Below are 16,376 nucleotides of genomic sequence, written 5' to 3'. Positions count from 1 at the left end.
TCTTGCCTTCTTCTTCTTTTGCTGTTGTTTTGCTCTTCTTTTTCTAGGATTTTGAGATGAAGTGTGAGATCATTTATTTGTTGGTTTTTCCTTTTTTTAAGGAATGAACTCCAGGCAATGAATTTTCCTCTTAGAACTGCTTTCATTGTGTCCCATAGATTCCGATATGTTGTGTCTGTGTTTTCATTTATCTCTAAGAATTTTTTAATTTCCTCCTTGATGTCTTCTATAACCCATTGATCATTCAGTAACCTATTGTTCATTCTCCAAGTGATGCATGATTTTTCCTTCCTTCTTTTATCGTTGATTTCCAGTTTCATTCCATTATGATCAGATAAGATGCATGGTATTATCTCCATTATAATGTCTAAGAGTTGCCCTGTGACATAATATATGATCTATTTTTGAGAAGGATCCATGTGCTGCTGAGAAAAAAAGTGTAACTGCTTGCTGTTGGGTGGTATATTCTATATATGTCAATTAAGTCTAGGTTATTAATTGTATTATTGAGTTCTATAGTTTCTTTATTCAATTTTTGTTTGGAAGATCTGTCCAGTGGTGAGACAGGTGTGTAGAAGTCTCCCATAATTATTGTATGATTGTCTATTAGACTCTGGAACTTGAGAAGAGTTTGTTTGATGAACATAGCTGCACCATTGTTTGGAGCATATATATTTATGATTGTTATGTCTTGTTGGTGTATGGTTCCCTTGAGCAGTATGTAGTGTCCCTCTTTATCCCTTTTGATTAACTTTGGCTTGAAATCTATTTTATTTGATATGAGTATGGACACTCCTGCTTGTTTCCGAAGTCCATATGAGTGATATGATTTTTCCCAACCTTTCACCTTCGGCCTATGTATGTCTTTTCCTATCAAATGCGTCTCCTGTAGGCAGCATATTGTTGGGTCTTGTTTTGTGATCCATTCTACTAGCCTGTGTCTCTTAATTGGTGAGTTTAAGCCATTAACATTTAGGGTTATTGTTGAGATATGGGTTGTTCTTCCAGCCATATTTGTTTATTTCTGTTACTAAACATGGTTTGTTTTCCTCTTTGATTATTTTTCCCCCCTTTACTGTCCTACCTCCCACTGTTGGTTTTCATTGTTATTTTCCATTTCCTCTTCCTGTAATGTTTTGCCGAGGATGTTTTGAAGAGATGGTTTTCTAGCTGCAAATTCTTTTAGCTTTTGTTTATCATGGAAGGTTTTAATTTCATCTTCCATCCTGAAGCTTAATTTCACTGGATACAGAATTCATGGTTGGAACCCATTTTCTTTCAGCATTTGAAATATGTTGTTCCGGGAACTTCTAGCTTTCAGAGTCTGTGTTGAAAGATCAGCTGTTATCCTGATTGGTTTACCCCTAAATGTAATCTGCTTCCTTTCTCTTGTAGCTTTTAAAATTCTCTCCTTATTCTGTATGTTGGGCATCTTCATTATAATGTGTCTAGGTGTGGATCTCTTATGATTTTGCACGTTGGCATCCTGTAGGCTTCTAGGATTTGGGATTCTGTCTCATTCTTCAAGTCTGGGAAGTTTTCTCATATTATTTCGTTGAACATATTGCTCATTCCTTTGGTTTGGACCTCTATACCTTCCTGTATCCCAATGACTCTTAAGTTTGGTCTCTTTATGTTATCCCATATTTCTTGGATGTTCTGCTCATGGTTTCTTAAGAGTCTCGCTGAGCTGTCTATGCTTTTTTCAAGTTGAAATACTTTGTCTTCATTGTCTGATGTTCTATCTTCTAAGTGTTCTACTCTGCTGGTAGTATTCTCATTTGAGTTTTTAAATTGGTTTATTGCTTCCTGCATTTCTAGGATTTCTGTTTGTTTGTTTTTTATAACTCTACCTCCATGTATAGTTGATCCTTTGCTTCTTGGATTTGTTTATGTAATTCATTGTTGAAGTGATCTTTCATTGTCTGATTTTGCTGTCTAATGTCTTCCTTGAGACTCCAGATCATCTGAAGCATGTAAATCCTGAACTCTTTATCTGACATTCCATCTGGTGCAGCTATTATCTCTTCTAAAGTTGAATTGACCTGCATTGCTTGTGGTCCTTTCTTTCCTTGTCTTTTCATACTGATCACGTTTCTTTCTGCTAAAAATATGGAACGCTTCATGAATTTGAGTGTCATCCTTGCGCAGGGGCCATGCTAATCTTCTCTGTATCGTTCCAATTTTAGTATATGTGCTGCCGAAGCAAGCACTAAAGATAGTCTTTAATGAGCAAATTCCAGCCTTCAAATATCTTATTGCATGTGTAACAAATCTAAGAATTAATTACTAACAGACTTACAGAATTGGCTATAAACTATATCTAGATGCTAAATGATTTTGACTATAAAAAGACTATGATTTTTTTTTACTATTGCTTTTTCACAAATAAATAAGAAAATTTGGTTTAAAATACATGTTGAACATCAATGTTCATAGCAGCACAATTCACAATAGCTAGACTATGGAACCAACCTAGATGCCCTTCAATAGATGAATGGATAAAAAAAATGTGGCATTTATACACAATGCAGTATTACGCAGCACTAAAAAATGACAAAATCATGGAATTTGCAGGGAAATGGATGGCATTAGAGCAGATTATGCTAAGTGAAGCTAGCCAATCCCTAAAAAACAAATGCAAAATGTCTTCTTTGATATAATGAGAACAACTAAGAACAGAGCAGGGAGGAAGAGCAGGAGGAAAAGATCAACTTTAAACAGAGACATGAGGTGGGAGGGAAAGGGAGAGAAAAGGGAAATTGCATGGATATGGAAGGAGACCCTCATTGATATACAAAATTACATATAAGAGAATTTGAGGGGGAAGGGAAAAAAACAAGAGAAAGAATTAAATTACAACAGATGGGGTAGAGAGAGAAGATGGGAGGGGAGGGGAGGGGGGATAGTAGAGGATAGAAAGGTAGCAGAATACAAAAGTTACTAATATGGCATTATGTAAAAATGTGGATGTGTAATTGATGTGATTCTGCAATCTGTATTTAGGGTAAAAATGGGAGTTCATAACCCACTTGAATCATATGTATGAAATATGATATGTCAAGAGTTTTGTAATGTTGTGAATAACCAATAAAAAAAAATAAAGTGTTTTAAGAAATAAAATAAAATAAATAAATAAATAAAATATTACCCTGCTTTATTGCATTCCTGAGAGGGGGAAAAAATACATGTTGATCGGTAACACTCAAATCTCAGAGATAATACATGTTTTTACTGCTAAGAAATTAGTTTAAAAGCCCTGGTAATTTCATACAATGGAACACTATGCAGTCTTCAAAAGGAATAAGGAAAATCTTTATATACACTGCTGTGGAATGATTTCCAAAGCATATTATTAAGAGAAGAAAAGCAAGATACAAAGGAGTGTAAGTTATTTAAAGTACGCTACTTTTTCTGTAAGAATTGGGGGTGGGAAGAATACAAATATTAATGCTTATTTTTAATATTAATGAAATTATCCAAAAACTTAATATGATTACCTCTGGAGGAAAGAGAAAGCAGGGGTAGAGGCTTGATTTCTCAGACATGTGTCTTGTTCATAATTTTGACTTTGGAACTATATAATGTTTTATATAATCAAAAAACAAAATTAAATTTAAAAAAGATTGATTTCCCAGGCGAGGTAAAATATGCATGCTTCAACCTTTTCCCACACTGGATACAACTATAAAACCTAGACAGAGTGAATGGGCACTTATTTGAAAGCTCTTGTAATTAACAGCTAGTATTATGAGAATTGTAAGCACCCCTGAGTTGAAGACAATTTGCCATCTTTCCCTGCAGTATCCCCCACTTGAACTCACCACAGCCACTGTAACACAGACAGGAAGCCAGGAGATGTCTGCTAACTCTGGTTTGAGGGTCTGAAAAGAGTTCTGCTTGAAGCTCAAAGGAAAATGCAAATCTGAAGTGTCCCCCCCTTCCACTTCCTTCTCTGGTTCCAATCACTGTGGTGGGAAGTCTGCAGCAGCTAAGTGAACTCAGTTGTTAAAGGGACCCTTCCTCCACCATAGGTGGAGCTGCAGTTCTAAAAGCACCAATAAAGGCAGGTTGCTTTTGTCTTTCTTCTCCTCTTCTTGCAGCAGAACACGGACTAAATCACAGAAGTCCTGGCAGAATATAACCAAGCAAGGTACTAGAGCCTCACATCCCTAGCCAGAGAACCAAAAAAAAAAAAAAAGAAGTCCTAGAAACCAAAAAGTACTAGAAAAAGAAAGTAAGGACTCAAAAAAAACAAACTCATAAAATCATTTTTATGAATGACAGGTCTCACCCTCAAGCCACACACACATGGATCCACTCCTAACTAGCATACCAAAGACCTCAAAAACTGACCTAACAGATAAACAATATCCAGGCTACAGACTGACCACTGAATGGCACATACCCACCAGCATATCCAAAAAGCACTATAAAGATTATGCAAGCTGATTGGAATTGCACTTATTGGAATTATAGCCCACAAAAGTCAAATTCAAATTTGCATCCTGAACCTAACCAGGTCTTTGCTTGCTTAAAAATAAATATTCTCATGGAATTCAAAGAAGACACTCAACTCTTAAAGGTAATGTAATGCTAAAAATGTTTAAGTTACAATCCAAAATTACTCAGCACATAAAGACATAGAAAATTAAAGTCACACCAAAAAAAAAAGCAATCAATAGATACCAACACCCATACTATTAGCATAGATTAGTCAAAATCACAATAGGTATATTAAAATGGAGTACCAAAAACAGTCAAATGATTTTGAATATAAAATATTGGCTGGCATAAGCATATAATTTGTTTTTCTTCCTACAAAATATATCTAGCTCTTCTAAAAGAAAGAAGTTCTTTTCATACCTCTTTCTAAAAGAAAAGATAACTCAGAGGCAATAAAAATTCTCAGTGTTTCAGATTATAGTCTCTAAATATCACTGCCCAATTAAAACATCAGACAATCTGAAGTAATAGCTGATTTCAGTTCTAGACTGCTGTTCAAAAAAAAAGCTTAATGTGTTCCTTGTGCCTGAAAATTAGGAGACCATGAGAAATGACTGGTAACGTATTAAAAGAACATAGGTTAACAACTTGAAGGGGCCAAAAATGGAAAAATTTGATCAGCCAAAAATGAAAAATTACTTCAATAAATCAAAGCACACCAGAAGTATGTATATATTAACTAATTATACTGACAATTGATAAAGAAATGGAAAGAATCCGGCATTATTCCCATCTTCCCAGAGGGGTCATGTTGCAGGTTTGATTAAATAGATAACTAAGGAAAGATCTTCTTTATAGAAGATTCAGTTAATAGTTGCAAGAGAAACAGCAATGTTAGAATTCAATTCCCAAAGAGATACTGAATTTGAGAAACAGTCACCAATGGCTGACAAACCACTAGGTACAACACATTTGTTGGAACTACAAAGCAGGGATTAAATAAAAACCATCTGAAACAACTTCATCAATCTTATCATTAGAGATAACAAGATACATGTGCCTCCTTGTGTGGTGCAATAAGTATAAAGCACTATTGATGAAATGTTAATTTCAAAGGGAAAAATAAGATTTTGTTTTGTTTTTGGTATCAGGGATTGAAACCAGGGGGCACTTAACCACTGAACCACATCCCCAGCCCTTTTTAATTATTTTTTATTTTAAGAAAGGGTCTCCTAACTTGAGTTGCTGAGGCTGGCTTTGAATTTGCAATCCTCCTGCCTCAGCCTCCTGAGCCAGTGCGATTACAAAGCGCCACAGCAACCAGCTGAAGAGGAGAATTCAATCAAGAGTCCCTATAAAACTTCATCAACAGAAAATCCATGGAATATAGGAGTAGGAATAGGTAAAATGATACCAGGAGAAGCAATCGGCAAATCCAGAACTTGAGGAGAATTATATATGACAAATGACCCAATGTGTTCAACAAATAAACAGAAGGAAGAAAAGTGGGAAAAGAAATGAAAAGAAGAGGAAACTTAGGAAACACAATAAAAAAAAGCAACACATGAGTCTTTTTAAGATCCTAATTCCAACAAAGTAAAAAGATATTTTTTAAACAATGGGCAACAACAGAACATAGACTGGGTATTAAATGATATGGAAGAATAAACGCTAAATATGTTAGGCATGTTAATGTTCTCGTGGTTTTGTTTTTAAATTTTTCTTATGTATTAGAGAAACATATTTAAGTATTTTTTTAATTTTTTATTGTTGGTTGTTCAAAACATTACAAATTTCTTGATATATCATATTTCACACTTTGATTCAAGTGGGTTATGAACTCCCATTTTTACCCCATATACAGATTGCAGAATCACATCAGTTACACATCCATTGATTTACATATTGCCATACTAGTGTCTGTTGTGTTCTGCTGCCTTTCCTATCCTCTACTATCCCCCCTCCCCTCCCCTCCCCTCCCCTCCCCTCTTCTCTCTCTACCCCCTCTACTGTCATTCATTTCTCCCCCTTGTATTATTTTTCCCTTTCCCCTCACTTCCTCTTGTATGTACTTTTGTATAACCCTGAGGGTCTCCTTCCATTTCCATGCAATTTCCCTTCTCCCTCCCTTTCCCTCCCACCTCTCATCCTTGTTTAATGTTAATCTTCTTCTCATGCTCTTCATCCCTACTCTGTTCTTAGTTACTCTCCTTATATCAAAGAAGACATTTGGCATTTGTTTTTTAGGGATTGGCTAGCTTCACTTAGCATAATCTGCTCTAATGCCATCCATTTCCCTGCAAATTCTATGATTTTGTCATTTTTTAATGCAGAGTAATACTCCATTGTGTATAAATGCCACATTTTTTTTATCCATTCGTCTATTGAAGGGCATCTAGGTTGGTTCCACAGTCTTGCTATTGTGAATTGTGCTGCTATGAACATCGATGTAGCAGTGTCCCTGTAGCATGCTCTTTTTAGGTCTTTAGGGAATAGACCAAGAAGGGGAATAGCTGGGTCAAATGGTGGCTCCATTCCCAGCTTTCCAAGAAATCTCCATACTGCTTTCCAAATTGGCTGCACCAATTTGCAGTCCCACCAGCAATGTACAAGTGTACCCTTTTCCCCACATCCTCGCCAGCACTTGTTGTTGTTTGACTTCATAATGGCTGCCAATCTTACTGGAGTGAGATGGTATCTTAGGGTGGTTTTGATTTGCATTTCTCTGACAGCTAGAGATAGTGAGCATTTTTTCATGTACTTGTTGATTGACTGTATGTCCTCCTCTGAGAAGTGTCTGTTCAGGTCCTTGGCCCATTTGTTGATTGGGTTGTTTGTTTTCTTATTGTCTAATTTTTTGAGTTCTTTGTATACTCTGGATATTAGGGCTCTATCTGAAGTGTGAGGAGTAAAGATTTGTTCCCAGGGTGTAGGCTCCCTATTTACCTCTCTTATTGTTTCTTTTGCTGAGAAAAAACTTTTTAGTTTGAGTAAGATTCTAGTTATTAACTTTTGTGCTATGGGTGTCCTACTGAGGAATTTGGAGCCCGACCCCACCGTTTAAGTATTTATGTATGAAATTATTTGATATCTCGGATTTGCTATAAAATCCTCTAGATGTATTCAGGCATTATTTATGCATTAAAATACATTAAAAAGTAAATAAAATTTGACACTCCATATTGATTTTGTAGCACTACCCAAAAGAAAGAACTTTTTGATCTTGGTAAATAAGTACCTCATAACATTCCATGTTTCACACCAAATTTCAGCTGGCAGTAGCTTGTTCTGTACTAGACACGTATAATACATGTCCGGTCAGGCACTAGTATTTCTGAACTTGTACACAAAACTATCTGAATTATATCCAATGCACCCCATCCTTTCCAGGTAGAATGAAAAGATGATGCAGATCACTAGGGATATTCTTGGGGATTTTGGAACAAACCCTCTGGCTGATTTTTCCCATTATGCACCACATTACTCCTTGTGGTCAACAGAATTCAATCATGCTGAATTGCTAAGACTTGCTTACATTTCCTCACACCGGGTTCAGAGAGCATAAGGACCAATGTGTCACAACCAGATTAATTCAATCTGCCCTCCAGAGCACCCTCAGGGCACCACAGCCTCTCTATATAATTAAAGAAAATTTAGACAAACATCTAAAGATAGCCTCAGAATGAAGAAAGCAATCACTATCCTTCAGTGACTGCATTTCCATGTGGTCACCTAGTATTTCAGAGCCACTAGAAGAAGAAATGCACAGTATTGGCTAAATGAGCAATGGGTTCCTATGTTAATGGAGTTTGAGAGTAATTTTAATCCCTGCATCTGCCACAGAGATGTTAAAGAGATTACTGCAGCCTTCTTTGAAGAACGATTTAGTTAAAGCCTTGCTCATTTCTGGTCTGTTTTTGTTCTTCTGCCCAGTGCCAACTGTTTGCACTCCATGCACTCATCTTCTGTCAAGTGATCAAAATAATCAGAGGGTCCTTACCTATCAGAAGGCTCTGTCTTTCAAATTAGTAAAGTAATTCTCAGGTTGTCATACACCTTTGCTGACAGATTTATGTACTTCTGTTTAAATTCCACATGCTGAGGCCTGAAATAATAACATAATTGAAAGCTTAGTTTTAATCCCAAAAATCATTTACAAAAACATTAATGGCCCTAACCTACTCTTAGCAAAGCAATTTACAATAATATTAACTACCTCCACTTGAAAAAAAAAATCATTACTGCTTAATTACTGATCCTCTACTCTGTATTGATCAAATTTGAAGCCACACTTTTTCAGGAACTGAAAAATCAATTGGATATTGATTAGACATTCTAATATAAATCATATTTCAAAATATATCTGATGCTTTGAGAACAAAATTCATAGAGGATAATTTTGGTACCCAGTGATCTTATGAGGTGAAAATTCAAACAAATTTTTATCCTTCTTCAAGAATTTAAAAATGTTGATTGTTGTAAGATTCATAGTTTCAACAGCCCTTATATTCACTGAACAAAATAAGAGCTGATTCTTATAAGTTTTTTTATTTAAGTATATTACATTCACTCTAAAATCAACCTTACATCCCACCTAAACAGTTCTGTGAATGTGAGAAATGTCAGGCAAGCTTGTACGAATTTGTGTGTGTATGTGTGTGTGTGGAAGCATTTATGAAGAGTGATTAGAAATCAATCAATACCAATTTTTTTCCAATCCCAGGATTCATTGTCCTCATTATGACTTTACCAGTAGATATGGTTGCCCACCTGTTTCAGGAATGAAACTGAAACACAGCCACTTTGTTGTTTTTTTTTTCCAGGTCCTCAGTTTCCCATACCTTTTTGAATCTGAATCCACTGAAAAGGTTAAGTTGGTTTTTCTGGAATACTGATCTTAAAGATGAAAATTCCTTTGCAAGAACTTCACAAAACAGGTTTAATGCAGGACAACCATTGGCCTCTGCTTTTCCCTCCCTTTTCCGTACACTGCTTCACTTTTCTCCGAGTTAGAGATCAAATCTTTATCTTATTGGAGTTGTATGAATAAGAAACTACAGGAGAGTCCATAGTTGCAATATTAAAACAGACTTTGCTTTTCGATACTCTTCTACCAAGAACTATGAGTGGAGTTGCCTCAACTATCACCTCAGGCGTCACTCTGTGTCTCTGATTTTCTCTTACTTATTCTGTTCATTCCTGTCTTAGTTCCATAATTATTTTTCCTGTTGTTTCTATTTTTCTTCTCTTTTAATATCCTTTTCCCACTCCTCTCCTTTAACTAGTCATCAATAATATTATTATAACTCATTATTCCTTCTCCCTAATATTTTTTCTTATTCTGTGTTCCCTTTCCAACTAGTTTCAAGTAGGTCATAAAATTTCCAGATGAAAAATCCACACGTCTCCAGGCTCCTGCTGCTTTCTCACACAGGGCTCAGACACAGTCACACAGCCATGTTCCTTCTGCCTCCTAAATCTGTTTAAATCTGAAATAGCCCCACTTCCCCCTTTGCACTGCCAACTCTTTCCTGCCTAGGCAACTGCAACGCAGTCTTAATTCATATTTCTGCTTTCTTTCTATTAGATAACAAATGAAATCTAATCCAGACCTGCCCCTCTGCAACAAGCCATTTCTTTTTTGTTTTATTTTATTTTTTATTTGATCTAATTAGTTATACATGACAGTAGAATGTGTTTTTACACATCATACATACATGGAGTATAACTTCTCATTCTCTGGTTGTACATGATGTAGAATCACACCAGTAATCATATATGTACATGGGGTAATAATGTCTGATTCATTCTACTATCCTTTGTATACCCCATAACCCCTCCCCCCCTTCATTCCCCTCTGCCTAATCCAAATACCTCTATTTTTCCCTAGTTCCCCCACTTATTGTGGATTAGCATCCACATATCAGAGAAAACTTTAGTCTTTTGTTTGGGGAATTGGCTTATTTCACTTAGCATGTTATTTACCTGCAAATGCCATAATTTCATTTTTCTTTAAGGCTGAGTAATACTCTGTTGTGTATATATACCACAATTTATTTATCCATTCATCTGTTGAAGGGCATCTAGGTTGGTTCCATAGTTTGGCTATTGTGAATTTGAGCTGCTATAAACATTGATGTGGCTGCATCACTGTAGTGTGCTGATTTTAAGTCCTTTAGGTATAAACTGAGGAGTGGGATAGCTGGGTCAAATGATGGTTCCATTCCAAGTTTTCTGAGGAAGCCATTTATTAAATCATTTATAAGTCAAGTTTCTGCCATGTTTAAAATCTTCCAGTTCTTCCAAATTTTCCACTTTCATTTTCATGGAATTCAGTACAAACTGTATCCCAGCAATATCTATGCCCATGACATTCAACTCCTCCCAGTGTTCCACCCTCCCCAATCACAGGCATACCTCTACACTCTAGGAATCTGAAGTCTGTTTCCTTTACATACCTCCATCTCTTTGCCATGCATATGCATATCCCTCCCTCCACGGCATTACAATATTACTGCTTTGCTTTACATATACCAGTATTATGCAATTTATCACAACGTATTATAATTGTATATAAGTACAATAACTAAAATTATAAGTATCTATCTGTAGACTGATTTCCTTGAAAATGAAAACTAAACTTAGATATCTTTGTACACCTGGATGTTAACATCATACCTGTTCATTGTAAATACCTGATAGTTATTTGTTGAACGCCTTCTTCAAGAGAGAAAAGCTCTAAACGTTTTGCTACTTGTTAAATCCAGTGGCACTCTCAACTTGAGTCTAGGCTGTATTCACTGTGGGAATCCAGACTCCTAGCTGGTAGGATAGATTTGAAAAAAGCCTATGCACAAGGGAAAATTCAGAAGCCTCCTAGGAATCTACTCAAATTATGCCAGTGCTTAGTCTAAGGCTTATCTGGAAAAGTCTGGTAAACCTGAGGGATGATCTGACAAGTATCTGTTTGCAGTGGATCAGAAGTGTCTCCTGAAGGGGACTAATTAAAAGGAAGATTGACTTGAAATTCCAGAAGGAAGTGGTGATTATGGGTGTACTATCGTTCACTCCATTCCCAGTAAAATCCTTAGAACACCCTGTAAACAGACAGAGAGCAAGCATGTTCACCCAAAATACTGTAAACCATAGAACAGCTACAGTGCTCTAAGACCCTCTAAGAGAGAGTGTAAGGCAAGCGGGAGAGAGCATGTCTCCCCGCCACTTTTCTGAAGTGCAATCTCCACTGGCCTGGTCATGGCAGACAAAATCATTATACACCAGCAACACCCTAGTCTGTACTACAGTGCAACACAGACTGCTCAAACCCAAGACACGGTGATCTCTAGTAAGCAGTCGTAGCAGCTAGCAGTGGTAGGCTAACAGTAAACAGAGTTTCAGGAGGGGCCAAGGTGTGTCAATTTATAGCAGCATCATAAGACACATCCAGGGAATTCCTAAATATGCTCGAAAAGGAAGGGTATTTATCATCTGAATAGGGACAAGTTGAAAATGCAAGGGTTTATTCAAAACAACCAAAATAATATAATTTTAAACTTTAGTTTATTAATAAGTGCATTTTGACATAATGCTGCTCTTGTAGTTCTTTTTAAAAGCCACTCTCAAAAGAAAAACTTTTTTCTAAAAAAGAATAACATTAAAAAATAATGTAAACAAAACAATTATCCTTGAATATATTCAAAATCTTTTAATCAGCTCTTTATGTATTTCTAATATCATGTCAATAGTTTTTTTAAAGAATGTATATTTTCAGAATGGTCCTCTTAAGTTTTTTATATGCAATTGTCTGCACTCATTTCAATATTGCATTTTATGACTAGTAAATTTGGAACAGGTGAGATCTAAAAGCACTGTTAGCAATATTTTGACTGAGAAGATACTCTTTAGATAGGCACTGAGGGATCTAGAAAACTCAGGAGAAAAAATTCTCTAGATACAGAATATTCTACATTATAATTTGGGCTTTTGTATTTCAGTGTTTAAATATATCATCCCAATCATTTCTACTCTTTTGTTCACACTATTTTTTTGATGCATCATAGTTGTACATAATGGTGGGATTTGTTGTTACATCTTCATGTTTGTTCACACACAGTATGATTCTTTACCTCCATTTTGAATCCCTTCTTCAAAAATATTTTACAAGAAAAGCTTTTCTCTGTTTATTGTGAACATTTCATACGTTATTGGTGCTGTAAAATCACAGCACCCATAAATTTACTTAATTTCAATAAAGAATATAAATTAATTCAATTTTTTAAAAATCATAATTCAGTCAAAATATTCTTCCCACCAGTCAAGATTGTCAAAAGCACAATTATAAAATTTCAGAATTAAATTATGTACACCATTTGATATCTTGTTTAGTTTGTTCAGCTTGTTCATTGCTCATGTAAGATAAATTTTGGAGTCTTCCTGATTGAGGGGGAAAAAAGGCAACTGTACAGGCCAGGAGAGAACTGGCTGATTCAAAAAGTAATCAACAGTGTCAAATATTTTTCCCACCACCATCCCAAAGAGAAAAAAAATTCTCCATTCCTGTCCACATACATTTGATTTTATCAGCTCTGCATGCTGTCTTTGAAAGAAAGGCAATAGTTACATTGAGTCTAGAAAGGTTGAGAAAAGAGAATTATCACTGACTCTGCTTTCAGATATAAACATGTATTTAAGTGTGACCTCTGGTCATAGCATGTGGATCTCCTACATAATTAGAAAAGATCAACTCAGAAAGTAGGTATATGAAGACGGTGTCTGCCAAATTCATACAGGCATATTCTAATGCAAATATTGATAATACTTTGTTTTTTAAAAAATAGGAAATCTACAGGAAATGCTGAACAAGATAGACACTAATATAACAACCATAAACTTTGACTACATTTCACAGTAACCATGATAGCTATCCTACTTAAAAGAGAACTTTCTGGAAACTGGAGACCCTAAATTAAAATTAGTAAATGAGAGGAGTAAAAAAATAAGAGTCAAGAATTTGTGAATTGTTTCCTAATCTGATTTTTGATTGATGTCAAGGATGGTTTGAATTGAACAAATTATATTACTAAAATATTATGCAGATTTCTCTGTAAAGTAAGCACTAAATTAAGTTACTGTGCATTTTTTTTAATTCCACCTAAAGATATCAGCTTTCAGAGAAAGCAAATTTTCTAATCTCAGACCAGTTATATAATGCATGTGCTGGGGGCAAGGGTTAAAATTCCCTGGTTTTGTGATAATCTGGATCCGTACAAATCCTCTTCTCCTAAGGGAAAATATAAACTGAAATTCTTTTCAATTTAGTCTTTTGTATACTCCAGAATCAGAGTTTGAAGCAAGAACCTTGAAGCACCCTTTATGAAGAGATGGTCACTCCCTAAGAAGTCTTGGTCTTCTCTACACACTAAACAACTTATTCATTACACACATTCAACATCAGAGGATCCGAAGCTCTTGCTTCATCAAATCCCATGCTCTGCCCCATAGCCAGCCTTCTCCTCAATTGGCATCTATATCATCTTCATAACTAGGCTATAAACCCTTGTGGGTAGCATACAGTCTTCACTTGGTCCTCTCTTCTGTCACCCAATTCTTTCCTCTTAAATAAAGTGAGTGCACAATAAATTCTCTTGAGTGGAACAAATCATTATTAATTAGTGAAACTTGCTAAGGAATTGAAGCTTCATCTCTCTTCAAAAGAAGGAAATAAAATGATTCAGTGGCATATCCTTGATCTTACAGTCAGAGTAAATAATCTCAACAGTATAAAAATAAACTCAAAATAACTCTGGTTTGTGTGTTTTCTAGCTGAAAAGAAAAAAGATCCACTTTTGGTAGGAAATCTAGATTAAGTAGTTACAGTGAAAAATATAATAGTCTCTTCAAATGTTTTTTTTTCTTATGCTACAGAAACTCAACAATTAATTAATTTATTTATTTATGTGCGGGGGATCAAACTCAGGGCCTTACACTTATTAGGCAAGTGCTCGACCACTCAGCTACATTCCCAGCTCTTCATAAAATCTATATATTATTCATATATAATTTTAAAATTGAAATGCAATTTACAACTCTAAAATATTTTGTATTTTTAATTAGGTTTCAACATTATGTTCTTTTTTAATTTAATTCTACTATATCCTTAAGGGACACTAATATAAATACAAGTAGGATGTAAAAAGGGAGAGATTAGACACCACGCACATCAAAGGCAACTAACTGCCTTGATTTACTACTGAAATGCTAAAACATAATCAAATACAAATTAGTAGGAGAGCTTCCTTACAAGGGCAGAAAGAGAATATCCCAGACATAGGATCTGAATTCTAAAATTGATTTGAGATAAGTTCATTTACCCGGAAGGGGCAAACATCTTCATTAGCCTGGAAAATACAATGCATTTATGTGATTGCGAAGTATTTGTATGGCTTACTTGTAAGCCTGCTCTCAACTTCTGTACTTGTCATGCCTGCTTATTGTTAAATAGTATTACTGAGAGGAGGAAAAAAACAGTTTATGCTCTGGGAGTTTCTTGCTACAAAAGCTCTCATCTGGTTAATGAACAATTAGTATAAACACAGCTTCAGATGGTGTTCATGTCTTAGCCTTAGATGTTAATTTTCTGTTTGTTCACTCATTCAGTTAAAATATACATTTAGTTTAAGTAAACAAACATGACTTAATCTTAGATTTTGCACTTGAGCTATTTATAATCTAGTTTGATGAAAAGTAGACAGTAACATAAAGTATAAAGGGGTAATTATGAATTAAACACTTCCAGCAATGATAACCAGTCTCTGGTTGAATTTACATTTCATTTAACTAGTTCCTCTCAAAGCAGCCAGTCATTCCTCACATTTTTATTGTAAGTACTATAGTCTAATTTAAGATATTAGTCCCAGCAGCATAGAGATCATAATAGCTTAACAAAAGAATTCCATAATGCTCTATTATTACAGCTGGAATTCATTGAGCTCAGTGTAGGTAGCACCTTGCTAGAACTGGGACAACTGTGCTTTTTAACAATTTCAGAAATTTAGGTAAGCTCTTATTGTCATTATTTGCTTTTTTGTTTTTGTTTTTATTTTTTGATCTTCCTTAAAAAAAAAAACCTACTCCAAGTTTAAGGGTAACAGAATACAAACATTGAATTTAAAATCTCAAATGGGTAGTAGCACCCAAAACCTAGCTACATTTAATAATTTGTTTCACTATTTTTAAGTGCATAAATTGTGTTACTTTGGATTAGGCAGCAGGGAGTGAAAGGAGGGGAGGGGTATGGCAGTAGGAAGGGTAGTAGAATGAATCAGACATTATTACCCTAAATACATATATAACTACTAGTGTGATTCTACATCATGCACAACCAGAAGAATGAGAAATTATACTCCATTTATATATGATGTGTCAAAGTGCATTGTACTCTCGTGTGCAACTAATTAGAACACATTTTAAAAAAGAAAAATTGGAACAATATAGATAGAACTAAGTTCCCTTTGACCACCACTGCAAGCCTCATACTCAAGCCTCATACTCACCATTGAGATATAACAAGTCATCAGTCAGTACGAGTCACTCTTCAACGATCATTGCCATGTGTCTATAATAGTAGAAAAATAAAGACGTTGCTCATTAATTCAGGAACTGAAATGCCCATCCCATGAATTCTCCATAGCAATGGAATTGAAGGAGAGAGAAAGTTAGTTAGTATGGTTATAGTGAGTACTGTGGCACACATCTCCTGTTGTGCAAGATTTTCCTATTGTGTATATCTGGAAGTGGAATGCCTGGGTCCTAGATCGTGTGCCTCTGCAACCTCATAGGTATTGCCAAACTAGTCTTCAAAGCATGATGGCTATCATATTCCCTTCAGCTCGACTAAACTTTAGACAGCTTTCTTCCTGACTGTAGCCCCC

General features: G+C 35.4%; 1 long non-coding RNA gene and 1 other non-coding gene across 2 annotated transcripts in view; both read right to left on the bottom strand.

Moving 5' to 3' along the window:
• LOC131424811 (uncharacterized) overlaps positions 1-16,069 on the bottom strand; it is a 74,259-nt gene extending 58,190 nt beyond the window's left edge. The window contains exons 1-2 of the long non-coding RNA XR_009228342.1: positions 15,999-16,069; positions 8,447-8,551 (exon numbers count right to left, since the gene is read on the bottom strand). This is a non-coding gene — a long non-coding RNA (uncharacterized LOC131424811). The remainder of the gene's footprint in view (positions 1-8,446; positions 8,552-15,998) is intronic.
• LOC124104853 (U6 spliceosomal RNA) lies at positions 2,107-2,213 on the bottom strand. The gene has a single exon (XR_006855538.1). It is a non-coding gene; the product is annotated as a U6 spliceosomal RNA (small nuclear RNA).
• Positions 16,070-16,376: the final 307 nt, after the last annotated feature.

This window comes from Marmota monax, unplaced genomic scaffold (genome assembly GCF_021218885.2).
Source record: "Marmota monax isolate L192 unplaced genomic scaffold, Marmota_monax_Labrador192_F-V1.1 WCK01_AAM20220418_F8-fsc00001, whole genome shotgun sequence".
NCBI lineage: Eukaryota > Metazoa > Chordata > Mammalia > Rodentia > Sciuridae > Marmota > Marmota monax.
The sequence above is the reverse complement of the archived record's forward strand: the minus strand, read 5'-3'. Positions and strand labels throughout refer to the sequence as shown.